Source organism: Aythya ferina, assembly GCF_964211825.1.
Source record: "Aythya ferina genome assembly, chromosome: 1".
Lineage (NCBI taxonomy): Eukaryota > Metazoa > Chordata > Aves > Anseriformes > Anatidae > Aythya > Aythya ferina.
In genome coordinates, this window is record NC_140296.1 from 107,195,125 (window position 1) to 107,217,728 (window position 22,604).

Genomic DNA, 22,604 nt, shown 5'->3' on the forward strand with positions numbered 1-22,604 from the left:
CTGAAAGGAGAATACTGAATGGTGCTGCAGGGATCCCATGCAGTTTGCTGGGGTATATATTAGGGAACATAAGTAACACAAAACTGATATTGTTCACAACCTCATTTAACGGCCGTGTCTGAGACAGAAAACTACATCATGCTAGAATGTGACTTGAGGAGTACTACTAGTTAAGAGAGTGTTAAATGAATCATATTTAAAAAGATTGCTAAATTTAGCAGTATGTCAGATGGTCACGCTTAATTCAAGGTTCGTCTTTGCTAACACTAGGCACAATCTCTTAAGACATTGCTTTTTTAAACAGGAAGGAGCTTACTGTCTTGACAAGTAGAAACTAACCAAAATATATTCTTAGCAAAAACAATAAGGACTACTTACCTACTACTACTATAGGTCATTAGGTCAAGGCACACCGTAGTCTTCATCACAGTGTTTACCTTGGCCTAATACTAAACTGCCAGCTTTTACTAATATTTCATTTGTGTTATTTAGTATATTATTCAATGCCTATAACCTCCCCTCCCCCCCGCCTTTTTTTCCTACTTCTGTGCTCCGTGTGTTCAGCCAGATCTAATACTGTCTTACTGTCTTCATTACTTGACACAGGTGGCTGCTCCAGCATCACATGGTTTTCACTGCAGGTCCAGCGTTGGGTAGGTCCCATACATTCTGCTAACTCCTTCAGCTCTCTGAGGGATGCAGGAAGGGAAGCCTCTGCAATGGAAAGCACATAAAAAGCTGCATAAAGCTCTGTATAGGGTTGTACACTCCATACTATCCACAAGGCACAGAAACTAATAAAAAATATTCTAAGAAAGAACAGAACAAACTCACAGACAAAAATCTTTTCAAGTTTTAGCCCCATTTAGTCATTTTATATGTAAGATTATCTGTAGATCTATCTAGCACCTCCAACTTCAGCTTTAGGGCTGCTTTGTGTTCAGCCTTCCAGAGTATGACTATAAGCAGTGATATATATGCAGATTCCATAGCAGTGAAAATCGGGACAAGATGCTACTATTCAGACATTTGATGGAAGCCAGACAAATGTAATTATAAATGGAATTAGGAAGAGTCATCTACTTCTTCCCATCTATTCTGGGCTTTTATTGGGGAAGAAATGGTAAGAAAGGTGACAAGAATGCTGAGAATCTCTGTAAGGCATTTCTACATGCCTTTTACTCTGCACTCTATTTTTTTAAAGGTTTTATTTCAAAACTGTCTGCCTGAAAGAACATGTCTTCTCTATCTTTCTCTTAAAAACAACAGTGTATAGTTAGGTCCTAAAGAGGTAGAAAAGTCAAAGCATAAATTATAGAGAAATTAAATATTTACTGCAATGTAATAATAAAAAGACTGAGGTTTATCCTTGTTGCCACTCCATGCACATATGATGATCCCAGAAGAAAAGCCTGTATTTTCAAACACCACATGAAGTGAATTTCCAGAAGGGCTACAAAAAGATTGGGAAAAATCACCTTGCAACTCAGTTCACTTTATTTTTAAAAGCTCACCAAGGTCGCAGGCCCAAGGAAAGCTTAATTAAAGTCAATGGAAGATGCAGAAGTGAGGCGGAAAGAATAAGATGGCAAGAAAAATCATTTTTTAAAACATACTAGATTATGTGAAGCCAGAGAGGCTTGACACCATCGATTTCAGAAATGGGTTAAAGATAAGGAACTGAGTATTGTAGGAATTACAATGAGGCAAAGCAGGCTGGGAACATCTGCTACACACATCCACTTTCTAATTCCAAAAGATAAAACGAAGGCTAAGACTTGAGGGTGCCAAAACCCAATAGGCTTTCATTAGGACCTGCACATTTAACTCCCTGGGATCCAATTAAAAGCAAAACAAAACCAAACCAAACCACAAAACAACAGACCATGGCAGACCAGTCGTGTTGCAGAGATTTTTATTTATTTATTTATTTAATTTTTACTGTTTCTTATTAACTGCTAGTGAAAATTACAGATCTTTTCTCCCTTATATACCATGCTACATCAGTGTTTTGCCCCAACTCCAGCCACAACCTTAGTTCTGGAAAAGATATAATCATTTTCTGTAATTATTTCCTGTCTAGAAGTCTAATACAGCTTCTCAGCAAGTTTGCTCAGGACAGAATACAAAATGAAGAAAAAATATACATAAGCTGAACTACTACTTATTATGCATAAAAATATTGGCAATACATGATACTTTCATGAAGCACCTCCTTCTCATCTTTGTAGAGAAGTCCTAAAACAAACAAATAAACAACCAACAAAACAACAACAAAACAAACAAACAAACAAAAAGCACCAACACAGGTAATACGGAGTTATGTTTAAAGCAGTCTTTTACACAGCTGCATCTTAAACTGACTTGGATGCATATCTTGTACATAAAGTCAATGTCCAAAGGTATACTCCCCTTCAGCAGGGCAATTTTCATTATCTGGGTGAAGATTTTGCATCCTAACCTCTAAGACACTCGACCTCTCTCAGTACTCATTGTCTGCTCAAGCATCACTGAACTCAATGTCCAGGTGCATCTGTAGAGCTGAGATTGAGAAGGGTCCACACCAAAGGACCTCCAAAAAAATTTCCAGGAAGTTTTCAGATTCAGGATGTATAGGATTATTCCTTTGGTCTTTTAGACAACACAACAATAATAGCTTGTTTTTGCAAAGTATTTAAAAATGCAGTTTGGTATTTCATAATGCAGAGCTAGAGAGAGACGCTGGAGGAAGCAGAAGAGCTGTCTGATTCTAGCACGTTAACTGCTTTTTAGCTTAAGGCTGTGCTGACTAGAGGATATTAGATTTACAATCAATTTTACTAGTCTCTGTTGTTTTCCAGATGTGCATATTAAATATTAGTTTCCAAAAGTAACACTTATTTTGAATAAAGTATAAGTAGTTAAGAATTACAAAGACATGCAATTGAGTTTGTGTTTTGTATTTTTTTTTAATGTGGATTAGCTAAAGTGCTGTATGTATACCAAAATCTGTGACACCTTTTCTGACAATGTTGTTTTTCTTCAGGAGACTGCAAATTTGCTGGATAGACAGATGAAATAAAAAGAGAGTAAAGGAAAATATCATCTACCTGAAAACAGCAGAGAACTTTGAAGTGACCTGACTGTTCTCAGAATTAGCTGCCTGATTATTAGTCAAGTAAAATATTTAGCCAAATAATAATATTGTAATAGGTCTAATAGTATTACATATATGGAAAATATTCTTATGGTTATATTAGCCACACTGTCTTCTCATGCTCACCACCAGTCAAGGTCTTCTCATTATTACTAAAAGAAGTCATTAATTTGTAAGTAGCACATGAGCTATATATTTCCTACTGTCATTTGTCCCTATGTAAAGCAAACAATTAAGAAAACGAATTGTTCATAAACATACTTTTATTTTTATGAATCTGACTGCAGCCTATAATTATTTGGAGATCTTATGTCAGTAACATTTGGCCTACGACATGCTTGCAAATTGTGTTTAGAGAATTAATGCAGCTGTTTGTAGTGAGTCACCTTGGGATATTTTTCTGCTCTTCCTTTTCTTGATGAAACACTTCATTATATTTAAGTACCTTCATGGAGGAAAGAGATCAAAGCAAAGGCAAATAAGGGAAGTAAGGTTAATGGATTGAGAAGTTGAGGGGGTTCTCTTTTTAAGATATTCCCAAACTGTATCTTTCTGGGTCTTTAAATATCTCTGGACAGGAGTTCAGGATTATTGTAAATTAACCTGAAACCTTGAAGTTAATATTCAGATTTTCTTTCTTTGAAGGGATACACGCCTGCGTCACTCAGATTCCAGCCTCCCTCAGACTTTTCTGTTCCAGCTAAAGGAAAAATATCCATAAGCATTACAGGAATTTCTGCTTGCTGAACCTCTGGCAGAGTTCATTTCAATTAAGCTTTGCTTGGTTCAGGGTAGCACTGTTTCTCTTGATCTCCAAGTCATTCACACACAGATATCCTCTGCATGCAAATGACAAAAAAAAAGCAAAGGCAGGGAGATGTGCAGGAAAGAGGGGAAATTTTTCCTCCTAGATCCTGTATAGATATTCAAGGTCAAAATTCAAGTTGTTATCAAGTCTATGTCCCTCTAAGCCCATCAAGATAGTTCTGACCATATAAATGACAGACAGAAAGAAATTGAGATAGTATAGATAAAGCACAATCAAACACAATCACCCTAGGGAAGGATAACAAAGAATTTTTACAATAGGACTGCTAAAATACCTGATTTAGATGATATTTTCTATAATTATTCTAAGATGCAAAATATTACTGGTGTTATCTCATTACTGGAAATACTGAATTGTTATATAGAGAGAGTACTGAATGGGTACATGGAGATATATGATGGTGGTGGCTGGGACAATAACGGAATGGGTTTCATGGCCCATTCCTACTCTGTATTATACTTAGGGAAGAGAGAGAGGGAGCAGGGGAAGAGAGGAAAAAAAGAAAAAAAAAAGCATTCTGATGAATCGGAACACCAAAAATCTATTACTTCCACCTTTACCTGAAGTGGATTTGGTTTACTATGAAACAGATTTCAGACTGTATCCTAAAAAGAACTTTCTTCATAAACATTTGTACAAACAAAATTTCACACACACAAATATTTGTGAAGAGATGAACGTAAAAAGAAGAAAAACATGGCCAGCTGTTTCACTTTCCGAAGTATCCCAACTATTCATGAATTATTTTTCCTATTGTTTGCCCTGCTTTAAGTTGAACTTAAAGCCTAACTGGTCACAGCCTTTAAGGGAAAACATAAAGATTCTTATTTCAGTTAGGCTACAGCAAAGCCATGTTAGCCTACTTAACAACAGTAGCTTTACTGTTTTGTTGGCTGAACTCTGTAGTCCCTTACTAGACTCTAAATACTGCATATTGATTAAAGATGTGACCTTTTAAGGACACCTTAATTTCGCTTATAGATATCAGGTTGGCACAGTAGGTAGACAACTTCAACTTCTTATCCTTTTCACAAGACACTTTATTTAAAATATCCCATGGCAGACTCAGGCAGTTCCAACAGTACTGTGAAAATCTGCCACTGGGCACTGCCCTTATAATCATGACCCTTATCTGTGATGATTAAATGAGAGAGAGAGAAAAGCCACATTTACTTAGTCTTTAGTTTTGATAGGGTAATGGATACAGTATAATCTTAGTGAAAACCAGAGATGCAAAGCATGGTTTGATCCTGAAAGTCATTTCAGTGCTGTAAATAGACGCTCTTTGGAATAATGCCCAGTGAACTGCAACTTCCACAAAGTCGAGTCTGTCCTATTAAATCTAAAAGGTTGGTTTGGCTGGTATACAGTAGATATTAAACTCAAACTACAAAAGTCAGATTGACTTATTGAGACATTTATCTGCTGGAAGGATAGCCCACCTTTTACTCTGTTCTGCTGGACTATGCTGCTTCTAATCAGATCCATATGCCTATGGAGGTATATGTGACACAAAGCAAGTATCAGCCCTGAGATCCCAAGGTGTGTGGAGGAATGGTTAAGTGAAATAGGACATGTTGATGTTGGGCAGTTAGGAGGCAATGGGCTAGTAAAGTACCGTACTCAACTCACAGGAGTCTGGCACGTACGCAGCTGGCTGAGAGCCAATCAGGCTCAAGGACACGATGCCCTTGAGCGATGGGGAAAGTCCCTAAGGCGGGATGGTGGCTAAAAGAAGGAGGAACTACCTGAAAAGAGCGGGAAATGTTAGCCAATGCTGAGCTTAGTTTTTGCAATATGTATGAGTTGATTATGTTCGAACTAGATAAAAGGCGACTGAGCTATCCATTAAAGTTGAAGTTCACTGTTCACTCATATTGAGCGTCTGTGTCTTCCTCCCGTCGACAACAAATTGGCGCCCGAACAGGGACCGGTCTGAACGGGATTTGGACACTGCTGGCAGTGATCCTGGGCCACGTGTTCGACGGAATAAGGGAGGATCCGGTCCTGCAACGCAGCCCAGGAGGTGGAAGGGACAAGAATCCCCGCACACGCGTCGGGAAGGTGAAAGGGACGTGGAGTCCCCGCACCCGGGAGAGGATCCCGCCGGTCACGCGTCGCTGAGGTCTGAAAGGTGAAAGGGACAGGAGTCCCCGCACCCACAGCTCGGAAGGTGGGAGGGAGTCCCCGCACCCGGGATGAGCCTATAAAGGGTCCCGCCGGAAAAGCGCCACCGAGGTCTTTGGAAAGGCTGCAACTGTATATATAAAGGTATGAAAGACAAGCGGCGTATAATTTGCTCAGATGCTTTTTAGAAAAGCAGAGTATTTTAGATATAGATTGTAGAAAAAGATTTGCCAGGGTTATTAGCATATGCAGTAGCGCAGGGTTGTTTTACAAATCCTGATAGTTGTTTGAACAAACAGAGTGGCGTAAATTTGGAGATAAATTGTTTGATGTTATTAATGATATTAAGTCTGCTAAAAAATTTATTGAAGCCTTGGAGAACAGTCACTAGCGCTTTAGCTACGCATCAGGCTGAGCAGAGAGTCGCTGCTGCCGCTACAGAGCGACTGGGATTGCCGGGAAGTGCTGGAGCTGGGCATTGCCCACTGCCGCCTTCAGAGAGAGTGATAACGCTGCCTCGGGGCTACGGGGCAGTGGGAGCCTCCCCCCCCTCAGTCACCGCCACGAGCAGCGCTGCGCTTGGAGCTCACCGTGTGGCGAGTCGGCACAGAGCAGAGGGACGGACATCAGGACCCTGCAGCCTGTCTGACGTAACCATGGAAGCAGCGGCGGCTGTGCTGCTTCTCTCTGGCATGTTTTTGATCTGTGGAGACCGTGCATGGCAAGGAGTACCAGCCAATGCTTTTGGAGGACCGTGTTCTTTGGTGCCTGGTGTGGGAACTGCACACGCTTTGACTAACATTAATAAGCTTGCTTGTAGGGCTGTTAAACAATCAAATGTAACAACACAAGTTCTTTCTGAAATGTCACAATATATGGAGAGTCTAAGACATGCTGTATTGCAAAATAGGGCCGCTATTGATTTCTTACTGCTGGCTCAGGGACATGGGTGTGAAGATGTAGAAGGAATGTGTTGCTTTTATCTTTCCGACCATGGTTAGTCAATTCACGACCAGTTGAAATGGTTAAGGGATCATATGCAAAAAATTGTAGTACAAGATAGTTGGTTTGAAGGTTGGCTTAAATCTGTTTTTGGGAACATGGGTGGATGGGTTTTCTTAGTTAAAGAGGGACTTCGCTTTCTACTTATAATTATATTGATTATAGTTACTGCACGTATAATCTTTAACTGCACTGCCTAACTTAGAAACTAGAGCAACTCACAGAAGGTATTTGTAGCGCAAAATAAAAACGGGGGAATTGTGGAGGAATGGTTAAGTGAAATAGGACATGTTGATGTTGGGCAGTTAGGAGGCAATGGGCTAGTAAAGTACCGTACTCAACTCACAGGAGTCTGGCACGTACGCAGCTGGCTGAGAGCCAATCAGGCTCAAGGACACGATGCCCTTGAGCGATGGGGAAAGTCCCTAAGGCGGGATGGTGGCTAAAAGAAGGAGGAACTACCTGAAAAGAGCGGGAAATGTTAGCCAATGCTGAGCTTAGTTTTTGCAATATGTATGAGTTGATTATGTTCGAACTAGATAAAAGGCGACTGAGCTATCCATTAAAGTTGAAGTTCACTGTTCACTCATATTGAGCGTCTGTGTCTTCCTCCCGTCGACAACAAAGGTGCACGACAGAATTATTACCATTTATTTTTCCCCATTTAGGAACGAAAAGCACATATTGTGTTTAAACACCTGACAGGTACGTTCTTTTATTTCCAGGACTTACTTGGGTGCAGTGTGACCCATTGCTCTTTCTGGGATGAAGTTTCCTGCTCTGTTATTCATGTTGAAGGCAGAATGTGATCTAAATTCTACCCAAACCAAGATATACTTCCACAAACAGAGGAAAGGAGTTGCTATGAAGCAAATTAATTTATTTTTATTTTTATTTTTATTTTTATTTTTATTTTTATTTTTATTTTTATTTTTATTTTTATTTTTATTTATTTATTTATTTTTTTTTTGCATGTGTGCATCTGCCCAGAACTTAGCCCCTTAGCAGAAAGCCACCCAATGATGCTGTTTCATTGGGTCCTGGCGACTAAATTGAAGGAAAAATTGATGGAATCTAAATTGAGTGAGGAATATCTGTGGCCCCAAATGGAAGCTTGTACTCCACAATATCCAAATCCTCCTTTGAAATGAAGAAGACTTACACCAACTGCTTTCTCTAGCTTTCCTATTTCTACAGAAAATAAATCCTCGTCACAGCTGAGGTGGTGACAGAGAGCCCAGGTTGCATCATGGAGCGCACTCAAAGGTTATATTGGACAAAAATCGTTGGACTTGGTCTTGTCCTCTGTGCCAGACACAAAGACATGTAATTCCTTCTCCTACGCTAGCATCTCACAGAAATAATTGTCTCAGACCCAGGTATTACCCTTACTTGGTAGTCAGCAGAGAATACGAAGTCATTTTATTTCACAGATATTGGAGGTGCCACTTGATCCTCTCCATCCTCATTTTCTTTCAGTCTTAGTTTGAAAATTAGAATGAAACTGAAAGAGGAAATTAGCCCATAGGTCACGAGCATGAACACGTGAATGGGATGTGTGTCAACAGTGCAAACAGCTTATTTTAGCTCTGCCCTAAAAGCAGTCAAGAAAAGTAGCCCCAGCTTGCTAAACCTTGTTCTCAGTTTTAATGAGCAAAAGAGAATAACACTGAAAGAACTTGTACATTTCAAGTCGCAATACATCAGACTGTCAAAAACATTGGAATGCTACATACCCTAATCTTTTTTTCACTCACCATAACACAGTCTGTACAATTATCTTGTTGCAGTAAAACAGGAAAAAAAATATCAAGAGTAAATTAGTGTATAAGAGCTATAAAATCTGCATTGCAGGTTGTCCCATTTCCTATTAAAATTAAATAAAGGAATATTATCATAGAATTAAACAAGGATGTGATTTATTTTTTATTTTTAAATAAGCTATTTTTTTTTTTTTCTGCAGCATTGCAAATATTTTTGGTGCACAGTCATGACAATCTGTAATACTATCAGGGACAGAGAAAAAAACATTAAAACTGGATAAGACCTGTAATTTTAGAACCAATATGTAACCACAAACAAATCTGATGGAAAATGCCATGAATACTGATAGTTTGCTTGCAACAAACACAAAGGTCAGGAAAAACACTGGATAAAATTAGAAGGATGAAAACACATACTGGGAAAAAAAAAGACAAAAACCTGCTGTTCATGCAAATATCTTTCTCAGTCAGCATAAGATTTATTTTATTTTATTTTTTCATCTTTTAAGTGCTGATTATACCCATGACTGAGATAATGAAGAGTAAACAATTTGAAAAAACTTACCTTCTTCTAGGTTCCCAGTGTTTATGACACTTTTCAAAACTACTAGGCTGAATTCATCTGCCTCAACCAAAAGCTTAAATGCCCCATGCAGTTTTTGGACACCCCATCACCAACAGCTTTCTGTCATACTAGAGATACAAACCCAAAGGGACATGGACAAATACAGCAATAAATAAAACCCTATTTTTTCTTGTCATTATTGTCAAGAGGAGGAAAATGAGAAGAAAATATTAGAAAAACAGGCTGATGTGACATATTTGGAGCTTTTACTAAAATTAGTCTGTTGACAAAATGTATAAATATATATTTTTTTTCAAAGATGGATCATACACCTTTGAATTAGATCACATCATCTTTTTATATAGGCTTTATATAGGCAATAGGTTTTTCATTCTTTTGGAAGCTGTCACAGTGGGGCAGGGATGAATGGGAGCAGTCCTAAATACAGTTCACAGCTTACAAGGAGGGCTCTTACTGGCTGGTGGAATATATAAACATAAATGCCACATTTAAAAGCAACAACTTACTTTTGTCAAGGTGATCAAAGCAAATATCCCTGAATCCAGCGTCTAAAGTTTGTCTGCCATAAGTTTTGGATTTTGTTTTATTCCTGAAGGATTTTGCAGTGAGCAATGAGTTCTTATCTGCTGATCATTTCTCAAGGCTGTCCTCTCTTGCAGCTCTGGAACACAAGAAGCCTCTACTGTAATTCACTTAATATCTCTAAACATATTACTGTTGTAAGCATTGGCATGTTTTGGAATCTGGTTCCCCTTTTAGTAAGTCTAAAGAATTACCAATGAGTTCACATAAACTCATTCAATTGTAAAACTTACCTTCTGATAGTGTTTTTGTAGCTCTGGTGATTTAAGGATACAAGCAAAACATAGCTTTTAAGCTTGATGTTATCTTCTATTGGACCAATATTAATCTATATACTATTCTTTTCAGATACTGTTATCCACAGAGAAGTTGGTGCTGGCCTGGAATCAACAATTCAGTGCTTCTCCTGTTTGTATAAAATTGGAAGACTTTCCATTGGGTAAATCACGTGCATTTTCTCCTAGAACAAAGCTATCACAGACTGCCATCTACAAACACAAATGTTGTCTAAATACAAGGTAGGCTTGCACCTACCCTAAACAGTGAGGCAGTTGCATGCTGCAGTGCCATCCCCAGTCCTGGTGACCTCCATCCTCCAGCCAGTGACCTGGCAGGAGCTCCCCTGGCTCCCCACCAGCTCTGATCTGACTCTGGTTTCAACACCACAAAAACACATGGGGTTTAGGAAGGCTCATGCAAAGTGATGCCTACCATAGCCTGTGTGTGGCTGAGGCATGTAACTCGGGAGATGAGGGCTTCTGGGTGCCACATAGCAGATAAATCCTGAGTTTCCATGTATATTATTTTCCAGACTGAATAGAATGAGTATTGGTTCTCGTCAACAAAAAAAGTGTTTTTTTATTTTTTTTTATGTGGATGAAACATGCACAGAGAGGCACTTCTATACTGTGGCCATAAAAGACCTAAAACCATTTGCTCTTGTAATAAATCATTCTTCTCCGGAGAAACAAGAAAAAGCTGCAAATGGATACTTTTCCAAACGAAGAAAAATTAAATGGTAAATAAATATTGGAGAAAAAAAAAGATTAAATGATTTTTTTTTTTTTTGATAGACGGAATACATTGTTCTTAAAAAAAAATCATGAAAGTTGAAGTTACCCACTTAGTACTCACTAGGTCTATTCAGGCTGGCTTATGATCTGAAGTACAGGGATTTGAAAACAGATTGAATGTTTGCTGTGTGTGTGTGTTGTTTTTTTTTTTTTTTTAATTACTATTGATTGGTTGTCTTCTGTCATACAAAGACTGGCAAACAGGTGAATGATAACTAGCCATTTAATATTTGGACTGGCTGGTGCGTTATTCATATGGATATAAAATTTAACAAGTCTCTGCTGTTCTAGTCCTTTTTAGGAATTTTTAAATGGCTTTTGCTAGCTCACTCTGGGACCCTCCTACTGGAGAATATCTTTTCCAGTTAGATAAGACTTCTTTGTTTCTGTGCAATCACACCTCTCTGCAGATTAAGGAAGTCATTTGATTACATTGGTGAACCCCCTCACAAGGGGCTGCCTTAAACATCAACTTTAAATCAATTTTATAGACACAAACAATGCAGCCCTTGAAAAGCAAATTCAGACTGAAGTGGCTAAGCCGTTTCTGTAGATCCCTCTAACTCCAGCATTCAATTCCAACTAAGAAAGATCATATTCTTCATGAAGTATTTTTCTCCTCTCTTCTTGGATGATTAGCTATAGAATGAAGTAAAATGCCTGATGTACCACATTAAGAAGAATGCTAAGCGGTTTACAAGTCTCAGTAATTAATGACTATTTTTATCACAGAGAATATAGACTACCTTCTTATATCTATCTGAAGCTCAATATAAGCCTCTATAAGCCTCCAGGCTGCATAATTGGTGCAATAGAGCTGAAAATGAGATGGAGGATATAATACAGCTCAAGTAATCCTGCCTTTAGCCGAAATGGAACAGTGGAGGCTCTGAGCATCCAGAAATGTTGTTTCCACTAAGATTTAAAGCCATCCAGCTGTCAGCTGCTGCAGTGAAAATCATAGCATTATTTATTTTCTTTAGTATACTTTAAATATTTAGAGTAACACCACTGTATTTATGGGCATTTTTTATCTCTAGCAAATTAAGTAACGTATACTTCAACATTTTTTCTTACCAGGGGACAAATAAGTGTATATTCTTCATGGAAGTTTCAATTCAAACACTCTGGAAATTACCTCAGGTTACTGCATCCTGGAAATGAAGAAATTGGTTTTACCTTCACTATGCAGTAGTTGTAAGAAATAAAATCTTTTTAAAATCATAATGGGTTTATAAAGGGTTTAGAGAACAGGAGGGAACATTGAAAAGGTTTATGCAGTGGTGACATTTTAAGATTGAAAGAGAGTGCTTGTTATACAGAGAACTGATGAAATCTGTCAGGTTGGGATTTACTGTTCAACACATTTACTTCAGATTTAAAATTAAAAAAAAAAAAGCATCAATCTTTTCTCTTTTCTTTATACTTTGCATTGCAGACAAGATTGGAACAGACTGATGAGGACATCGACAAAATCATTAGTCTACCTTCTTATATTTCTTTATGTCACTTATTGCTAAGTGATATATATAGTGTAATGTATATCTTTGCTCTGTGAGAAAACTGGAAATAAATCCAACATACAACATTCTGGCTGAAATACAGACATTTATTTTGTTTTCCTTGATTTTTTTTTTTTTTTTCCCCAAGGAAATCTTGACTTCTTGTAAATTTATAATAGATGAAGTGCAGTTTTTAACCTATGCTATTGGATAAGGAATATCTTTTTTTAATTGTGTGCAAGGAGCCTGGCTGAGCAGAGCCCTGGGGCACCACTAAAACAATCACTGAACATTAAGCCTATGGCAAGGAAGAAGGAATCAGTGTAATCATTGTACATTTTGTATCCTGGATCCACCCTCAGCCTAGAGTCTAGTTCTTGGTCTGTTGGAACTCCATCTTCTGATTACAACAGAAAAATCTCATTAATGTTTCTGCCATTGCCACCGTCCTGCTGTGTTTGTCCTTGGGACAGTCACATTACCATGTTCTGCTTCATCATCTGCATCACTAAAATTAGAATGCTGACTTTCTATCTTAGGGATATGTTGTTTGCTTCCATTAATGGTAGGCATGCATTTTGACACTGCTGGACTGAAAATGATGTGGAACTGCAGAGTATTATTAACAATATTGAACTACTTTCTTTAGTTTCCTAACTCCTTTTTGGTAAGTGCAATCACTTCGCAGGACAGAGCTGGTAGGCAATTTTTAGGCAATGTGCTTCATCCCAATGAGTGGTAATCTCTCCCAACACACTGGCCACAATGGGCCTTCTTTGTTTCTAAGGGAAGCTCACATGCTTCAGAACGCGCTCCATTATCACCTACACATTGAGCTTTAGTCACTGGACAACACCTTGGGACTGTGACCAGAGAATTCTTGCAGGAGAAGGTGAAGAGCTGGCAGTAACTGGTCACTCACTGTCACTTCCATGACACAGAACCAATTCATTAAGAAATGGGCTGCAGATAACAAAGTTCTTGAGACAAGAACAATTTACCTACAAGAAAACATACACATCCTGCTGCTTTTTTAATCCAAGTATGTATAGTTTAATTAAAGCACACTAATCCCAGAGACATTCTGTATTCTGCTGATTTTGCTCTAGGCAAAACATCACTCAAACCAAGAAGAATTTTTTTTTTCAAAATGGCAAATGTGGTGAAACAACCTAACCTTCATGGATGAACAGAAGGGTCTTTCCTTGGTATCTGAATGTACTTCCTCTCATGACACAGCATGGACCCCCAAAGCACACTTACGCTTTATCCTAACTTAATCTCTTGTGTATTGTATCTTTACATACTGTTTAGAACACAAAGTTCAGTTGGAAGGGACCTTCAAAGATCATCTAGTCCAATCTCCTGACCACTTCAGGGCCAACCAAAAGTCAAAGCACATCACTGAGCACATCACCTCATTCTTATTTATTAGATTTTTTTTTTTTTTTGCCTTTATAAATTGCACTGCAGAAAAGTTGCTAGGTATTATGCAAAGAGATAATATAGAATGTTATACTAAAACCAGTTTGTCACATTTACATTAACTCAGTGTTTTGGTATTCACTGTGGCATAGAGAAATGCATTTCCTTTTGATGTTAAAATTTTACAGTGTCTCCAGCATCAGATTTGAACTGCTCTGCCTGACTGGTTTCTTCAAATCCCAGATAAACTAGGAGTAGAGGAAACACTGTTAAGATGGAGATTTTCTGAACCTCAAACTATTTTATTTGGTTCACAAACCCCACTTGACCACATGAGGAATTTCCTCTGGGAATTTCAGACCACTGTTTCTGTGAGGCAACTCTACTTGCAAGAGATAGGTTTGTGAGTTACAGAAAGTTTTAATGATGTTTCAGGAGCTATAGGTGACCAAGGGAATAGTAGTTTGGTTAAAAGGAATGCAGTATTGCCACGGAAAACCTTCAATTAAAAAAAAAAAAAAAAAAAAAAGCAAGACTGAACAGTCACCAATAGCTAACAGACAACAGAAAGAGTAAAACAATAGTGACCATGTTATCTATTAATTCCTTTAAATGACTCATCAAAATTTTGATTTCATTGTTAAAGTCTCCTCTAATTGGCTCTATAGTTATGTCTTGAATTTACACATTTGAATATTCTCCTAATCTTTCTACTGTCTTTTCTACTTTTGTCTTTCTTTTTTACTTCTCATCAACACTGTCTTCTCCACATCATAATTTATTGCTACATTTCCTTCTCACTATTTTCTTTGTTTCTTCATCTTATTAAATGTTTTTAAGAACAGATTCTTCTGCAGTGTGGACATTAGAATCAAATTTTCAAAATCAATCCATAGAACAAGGAGACACAAAAACCTTTAGCACTACTATACTAGTTTTCCTTCCCTGCAAAGAATGTTCAGGATGATGATATTGCTGTCTGGTTATGTACACATGGAGATAATGGCTTTTGACATGTTCTTGGCTTTTATATGAAATGCTGACCCATCTTCTCATCGGATGGCATCCAGAAAGCTTGCTCATTCCATCCAAAGTTTAACAGACTTCTGTTGCAGGAAAAAAGCTCTGTTAAAAACACTTTTTTAAAGTTTACATTATCAAGTTGAGTCTCACAGGTAAATGCAGAGTTTGTAAACGTTAATCATATAAAATCCTGCAGCAGGTTATCCATTTCTTAATGTTATATTACATTTTGGAAATTATGCCACCTGCCCATAAAACAATATGTACCTGCAGTTTTGAAGCAGGCTGCTTGCAGACCTGTGTCACCAAAGATGTATTTCACACATTGGGGTGGAACTACAGAGAAAAAAACAAACAAGCAAGCAAACAAACAAAAAAAAACATAAAAGTTTTGTAATCAGGAAATAGTTATGGAAGTGTAGATATTATCAAAGCCTGGTGAGCCTGTGGACATATGAGATGACATATAATTTGTACAAGGCTGCTAGTCCAGGCAGCATGTGAATTTGACTAAAACCGTGCATGAAGCTGACCTAAGAGGCACAAGCTCATAGGAAATCAACAAATGTGTTTTCCTGTAAGATCATCAGCCTTAGTGCATTCAGTCTCCTGCAACCTGATAAGCTTCCTCTGTCATACTGAATAATAATGAGGATTCAAACTGCATGCAGAAGCCTAGGAGAAACATTGACATTGCAGCTAGCTTGACTTTGGTATGTCCCAGATATAAAACCTGGCTTGCAAGAAGGCACTCCAGGTGGGCTTTCATAAGCCAGCCATTGCTTATTGCCACATGTACTGTTCTGTAGCCGCAAAAGCAGAGGACCGCTCTGCCACATGTCCCCAAGGAGCCAGCAATACAATGCATAGCAGGAGTGACACAGAATCACAGAATCACAGAATTTCTAGGTTGGAAGAGACCTCAAGATCATCGAGTCCAACCTCTGACCTAACACTAGCAGTCCCCACTAAACCATATCCCTAAGCTCTACATCTAAACATCTTTTAAAGACTTCCAGGGATGGTGACTCCACCACTTCCCTGGGCAGCCTGTTCCAATGTCTAACAACCCTTTCGGTATAGAAGTTCTTCCTAACATCCAACCTAAAACTCCCCTGGCACAACTTAAGCCCATTCCCCCTCGTCCTGTCACCGGGCACGTGGAAGAACAGACAGAAAACAGTAGGGAGCTAGTGTACACTGCCAAGAAGGAGGGTGACATCTTTTCCTTCAGGGAGGCTGTAGCCTCATAGAATCGTAGAATCATCTAGGTTGGAAAAGACTTTCAAGTTCAATACTAACCATCAACGTGACCTTCTGAGTCCTTCGCTAAACCATGTCCCTTGGTGCTATGTCCACATGTCTCTTAAATACCTCCAGGGATGGGGACTCCACCACTTACCTGGGCAGCCCATTCCAATGCTTCACCACCCTCTCCTTGAAGAAGTTCTTCCTAACATCCAATCTAAACCTCCCTTGGTGCAACTTGAGGCAGTTTCCTCACATACTGTCAATTCATCACCTGAGAAAAGAGACTGGCACTCTCCTCACTGCAACCTCCTTTCAGGTAGTTGTGGAGACCAATGAGGTTTCCCCTCAGATTCCTCTTCTCCAGACTAAACAGCCTCAGTTCCCTCAGACTTTCTTCATAAGTCTCATTTTCTAGCCTTTTCACCAGCTTTCTGCAAGGCTCAATCAACTCAGTATCCTTGTAGTGAGGGGCCCCAAACTGAACACAATATCTGAGGTGTGATCTCACCAGTGCAACATACAAGGGGACAATCACTTTCCTAGTCCTGCTGGCCAGGCTGTTTCTGTTGCATCTGCATGGGGGAATGGATGTGACCATCACCAGGTGCAGAGGAACTAGAGCTGTCTCTGCCAACAAAGCATGGCATGGTGGCAGGCCTTCTAAACTCAGGTGCCCTTGTCACACTCGCGTGGCAATGCAGCTCCTGGGGTGTCTCTGCAGACCAGCATGTTGCACTGGAAGGGCACTGTGGCAGCCAGGCCTAGCTCAGGCCCTTGTATGCACCATGCTGCAGCTGATGCCTCTGTGTACATTGAGCATTTCAGGCACCAAGACACTCTCCTTATTTTTACCCATGAATTTCACTTCTGAATAGCCTGAACTGGACACAGTGACTTCTGCTGTGGTGTTGGTGTTTCAAGCTGAAGGGATCTCTGGTCAGGGGGAGGGAGGAATCAGGGAGCTAGTAGCAGAGTGATCATGGTGTGAAAGAAGGAGGGCAGCAGCCTTCCCTTACCCCAGCAGGCACCGTGAGGAGGGCTCACGTGCTGCTGAGTGGCAGGCCTAGTTACTGCCACACACTGTCGGGGAAAAAGTAAGTTAAAAAAAAAAAAAAGAATGACAGAAAAGAAAAAAGAAAAAAAAAAAAAAGAGAGAGAAAGAGAGAGAGAGAGTAAACAACCAGTATTTATTTGTGTAATTAAAGGAGGCTAAAATGCGATAGAAATATCTAATCTCCACAAGAAATCCCGTAACCAATTTCCAACGTGATTAAACTCACATTGTTGTGAAATGAAACAATCTAATCAACAGTCTATGTTCTAATTATGTCTACCTGATCTTGAAATATTTCCAAGCTTGTTTATATCCCCAGGCCCTTTTATCTTGACATATCGAAAAATCATTTCTAAAATGAATCGAGTAACACGTTTTTCCTTCCGTGGCAGGTACCACATGGTGAGCTCAGGGAAGTTCAGAGCCTGCTGCTAGGAAATGATGATTGAAAAATCTCAGGCAAGGGAGGGAGCAGCGGTGAGGGAAAAGAAAGAGCTCAAGGGGAAGAAACATACTTAGCGCTGGGTACAGAAGGAAAAAACATGGTATACAAATGAGGGTATAGCAGACTATCAGGGTGAGAGAAACTACACCATGCAGAAAGAGAAGGAAGAGCAGAAAGATGAAGGCAGTGTGGTCAGAGACACCTACAAAAAAAGAATGAATGTGACAGAGAGAATTCAAGGCTCTCATCAAATTACTATTAATTAAGTTTCAAAAAGTCTTATTTTTATCTCTTCCTCACAGTTTATTATTTTATTCCTTTGAGCATTTCCTCAGACCTGATCTTTGCTCTCATAACTATAATAGTTCAAGCATTAAATGAGGGTTGCTTGAGGGGGAGATGGATGAGAGGTGATATATGAACATAGCCAAATCATGAATACTCTAAAACATACGTCACGTTACCTCCAAAAGATAGTGAAGTGCAGGGACTTTGGAGAGTGGGAACAGAAAAAAAAAAAAAAAAAAAAAAAAAAAAAACAGTCTGCAAACATGTCTTCCTAGTTTACTGCATTGCGAAGTGCATTACAAGGTTTTGATCCTGATACCAGCTTCTGGATGCTACTGCAACATATATAATTAACAGGCTTGGTATGGCAGCGGGAAAATACATCATGCCTTAAACTTTAGAGTTTAGAGCCCTAATACTACTTTTACCGGCAGATAAACCACAAAAATAATGAGGGAGAAAGAAATACAAACTTTCAAGGTTTTTCTTTTTCCCATTATGAATTTTTATAAAATATCAAATTACTTAAAAACTATTTCCCCCCACATATACACATATTAATTCCAAGATGGTTATTTAAATCAAGCTTTCTTCCTGGAGTGCTGAAAATCAAAAGGACCTCTAGCACACAGGCAGAGTCCCAATTAGAAAAGCCCCAGACAAAACACAGCTCAGCACTGTCTATCATGTCTCTACTACTAGGGACTGAACTCAGGTAAGAAAATGGATTGTTACTTTTAATCAACATGACAATAGTAAGACCATTTGAATGGGGTGAAAGGCAGAGGAAATACCTTTAAACTGATGAATAACCAATTTTCTGTACTTCTAATGAACATTCCTACAGTTTTAAAACATTCATAAATGCTTCAGAGGTTCCTTGTGAAACACATCTGCTCTGGTTTCTTGTTTCTGTGGGTACCCAGAATGAGATGTTGTGGGAGAAGATACAAGAATTCCTTGTATAACATTTGTGGAATAAATTTCACTGCATTAAATGCTTTTAGTTTCAGATCCCCAAGATTTAATGTCTTTCCCATTGTTAGTCATGATTAATGATAGCAACTCTTTACTATTAAGATCAATATCTAGGAGGGTGGTCTGCCCTCAAGGAGAAGCAGCAGGATTCTGAAATTTTGGCAGGCTTCCTCTGAAGCACATCTAGTGGCCTCTCAGCACAAATAGGTATTCAAAGCAGCAGCAGCTGGAAAACTGAAGAGAGAAAAATTGTTTTGATAGTGACCTCTGTATCAGGATTAAAGGGGGAAAAAAAAAAAAAAAAGAAAACTAACACCAACTCTCTCTCTCTGAGTTGTCACCAGGAAGTATCATGCATGATGCAGCTTCAGAGCTAGAACAGAGGAAAGGCCTGGATCAGACCTTCACGTTTACTTTGTGAAAGTCAGGAGCATGCAGTAAGCTTAAAGCAACTTTAGCCATGTTGGGAGTGTATTTTGTGACACACACGTCCCACAGGAGATTTTTGCAGGGTCTGAAGGGCCTTAGGTGCTTGATGCAAAGGCAAAGGCAGGAAGAGGATCGGAGAATGCTTTGTTATGGGGGAACACCAGTAGGGATGAGACAAAGGTGCTCTCATAAACAGTTAAGAGAGAAGGAAAATGTGTGCAACACCAAAAACAGAACAAAAAAAATATGTTTGGGTTAAGAAAGAAAAAGAAACCACAGTTCTGGAACAAAGCTAGCAATTCCCAGAAGTGCTTACGCAACCTACCTATCTTTCATTAAGTATACCACTGCTGATAATACAAGTGCAGAGACATTCAGACTACCTTTGTACTATGGGAGATCTGATTATGTGTTAAAACCTAACTGTGACTACACAGAACTTAGCATCTAATCATTTATCTTTTTTTTTCCCCTCACCTCTTCTCCTTTGATTGCAATGTATGTATTACTTGGAGTGTCCAAATCTCATTTATTTGTGTCCTCCACCTTTAAGAAGATATCTGAGTTCATGAGGCTTCTCTGGATCAGGAAGCACAGAAACAGGAAAAATAGGCTAATTATAAACTACCAATTATGCAAAAAAGTGGTGTGGTAGCTGATGATTTATATATTGTTTGATCTTTTATAGGTCATCTTAAAAGTTAACATTTAAATTATTTGAGAAATTCTGACTCTTAAATTGACTGCTTTAATAACATTATTGCTGCTGACTCCCTTGAGTGTTTCTGCTCTTAGTTTCCTGATTTTAATTATTAATTCATCACTGCATGTTGCATGTCTCTAAAGCAACAAAAAAGTTAATATTCATAACAGATATCTAGGCTATTTTTAAAGGTAGGTGAGGAACAGTGGAGGGAAAGGTGGGGAAGGATGAGAATCAAGTTTTAATTACTGGTTAATATCACTTATAAGTTATGGAGCTGGTTGCAGCTCTGTTCTTTACAAGTTCCTTAAGTGCACACAAGAAGCGCAATTCTACCAGAGGCTTCACACAGCTCTCTGCCTCTTGCACATCACCTCTGTGCAAGCTGCTCCTAGCAACCTGTGACCAGCAGCTTCTGTAAGACTAGCCTGCTGAAGTAATAAATGAAGCAAAACATAAGAGAATGGTTCTAAAAAAGGAAACCCATATATAAATACAACCTCATGTGATCTTACATTTCATTACAACATCAACAAGGCAGACTGGCTTCTTTCTTCAGTAGGGAAGGATAAAATCCAGCTTCCACTTTCAGAAAGCCACAGAGCTTCCTGGAGATCCAAGCTTCTCTCTGATTTATTCCTTAGTGTGTCTCAAACTGATTTTTCTCCTGAGGGAAATCTAGACTTAAAACAAAACAAAACAAAACAAACAAACAAACAAACAAAAACTTCAAAAAAACACAATTTCTTCCCTGCTACTTTTGGTCCTCCGGAAAGTGCTAATGTTTTTTTTTATTTTTTTTTTCTTTCATCTCTACAAATCCAAACTGAGGAATCTTCCTTTATCTCAGCTAAGATTTCCAGCACATTCTACATTTACTATCAGAATATAATATTTAGTCCTTTCTCAATAACAGTTGTACTCCACTACATTTATAGTGATGTCAGAAAGTGACAAATAAAAGAGGAAATGGAAAAAAAAATCCTTTCACTAGCAGTCTTTTCATTCAGCTTTTTCTTCAGGAGAAAACAAAAACAAAAAATAGTTCACATAAATAGTCACATCTAGAGCTTGAATGAAAGTTCAGAGTTGCTGGAGACAAATCTCCGCACAGCTCTGTACCACCTCTGTGTTTAAATGGGGGAGTTCCTCTTGGGACTTCTGGCTTCCAGGCTACTCCAAAAATAAAGATGTAAATGGAACAAACCTGTACCTCCCTATCTTTTAAACTTACACAAAAAAATTCCAATGTGCACACTTTTGTGCCATTTTAAATCCTCAGCCCATGAAAAACAAGATTTTTTTTTTTTTAAGTGGATTTTAGAAGAACTGTTTTTATCTTGCAGGCCTGTTACGGGAATCCTTTCTGCAGAATGAACTTCATGAACACTATTTCTGCTACTCCATTTTCTTTTATTGTATTTTCAAGAAGTTTCTTTGCTTTCAAAATTATAAAGTTATTTATTTATTTATTTATTTATTTATTTATTTATTTATTTTATTTTTCCCAGCATCTGTTAAAGCACAGGCAGCCTCTAGGAACACAAATCACTGTGCACTTGCTCTTCATAGATAGTTTTAATCACCTATATTCACAAGAGGACATTTACCACAGGCTACAGATTCATTTACTTTTCTTTACTGTAAAGATGATGCTATTATTTATCATGTATTAGCATTTGAAAAGTCTTTTTATGTTCTACATCAAAAAGATGAAGTGAATAAAAACTGAAAGTCTTGCTATACGTACAGAAGATAACAATTCTAAACCATAAACTGCATGTCCATTTTAAATTGCTTTTTTCAGATCAGAAAAATGATGAAACTAACCTCAGCTTATTCCCTGCCACCAGCCAAAACACGTACACATTCCCACAGTTTCATGCAGAAAGTTTTAACTAGGATTACGTACAGCTAAGACAAAGCAGAGAACAATACTACCAACCATAGCATTTCTCTAAAGATCCTAAAGTGTTATTTTTGCTCTGCCAAAGACCTCTAGATGGCATACTTTAGTAAACTTTTATGGTTACAGACATTTTGGCCTCAGTGCACAGTTTACAGTGCTCTCACCAATGTTTTTGAATTAATCTACTGTAATGACTGTCAGTTTAATGAGTTATTAAAAGATATTCATGTTTTTGTAGTGCAAAGTGTAGAGAAAATAGAATAAGTAACATTCCATTTATTACCGAAGTTCCCAGAATAAAAATATATTTATCTGTCTGAATTGCATTGCAGGCTGTAGGGGAAATAAAAGCAACAGCATTTTCAAGCAATAAAATATTTTCTGGAACAGGACACATGCAAAAATTGTAATAACCTATCTTCCTCTTGAAGTCATTAGGGTCTTTATAAATAAGAACTTCAGTAAGTTTGAGGGGCTTATCTGGTAGGGATCTGAATGG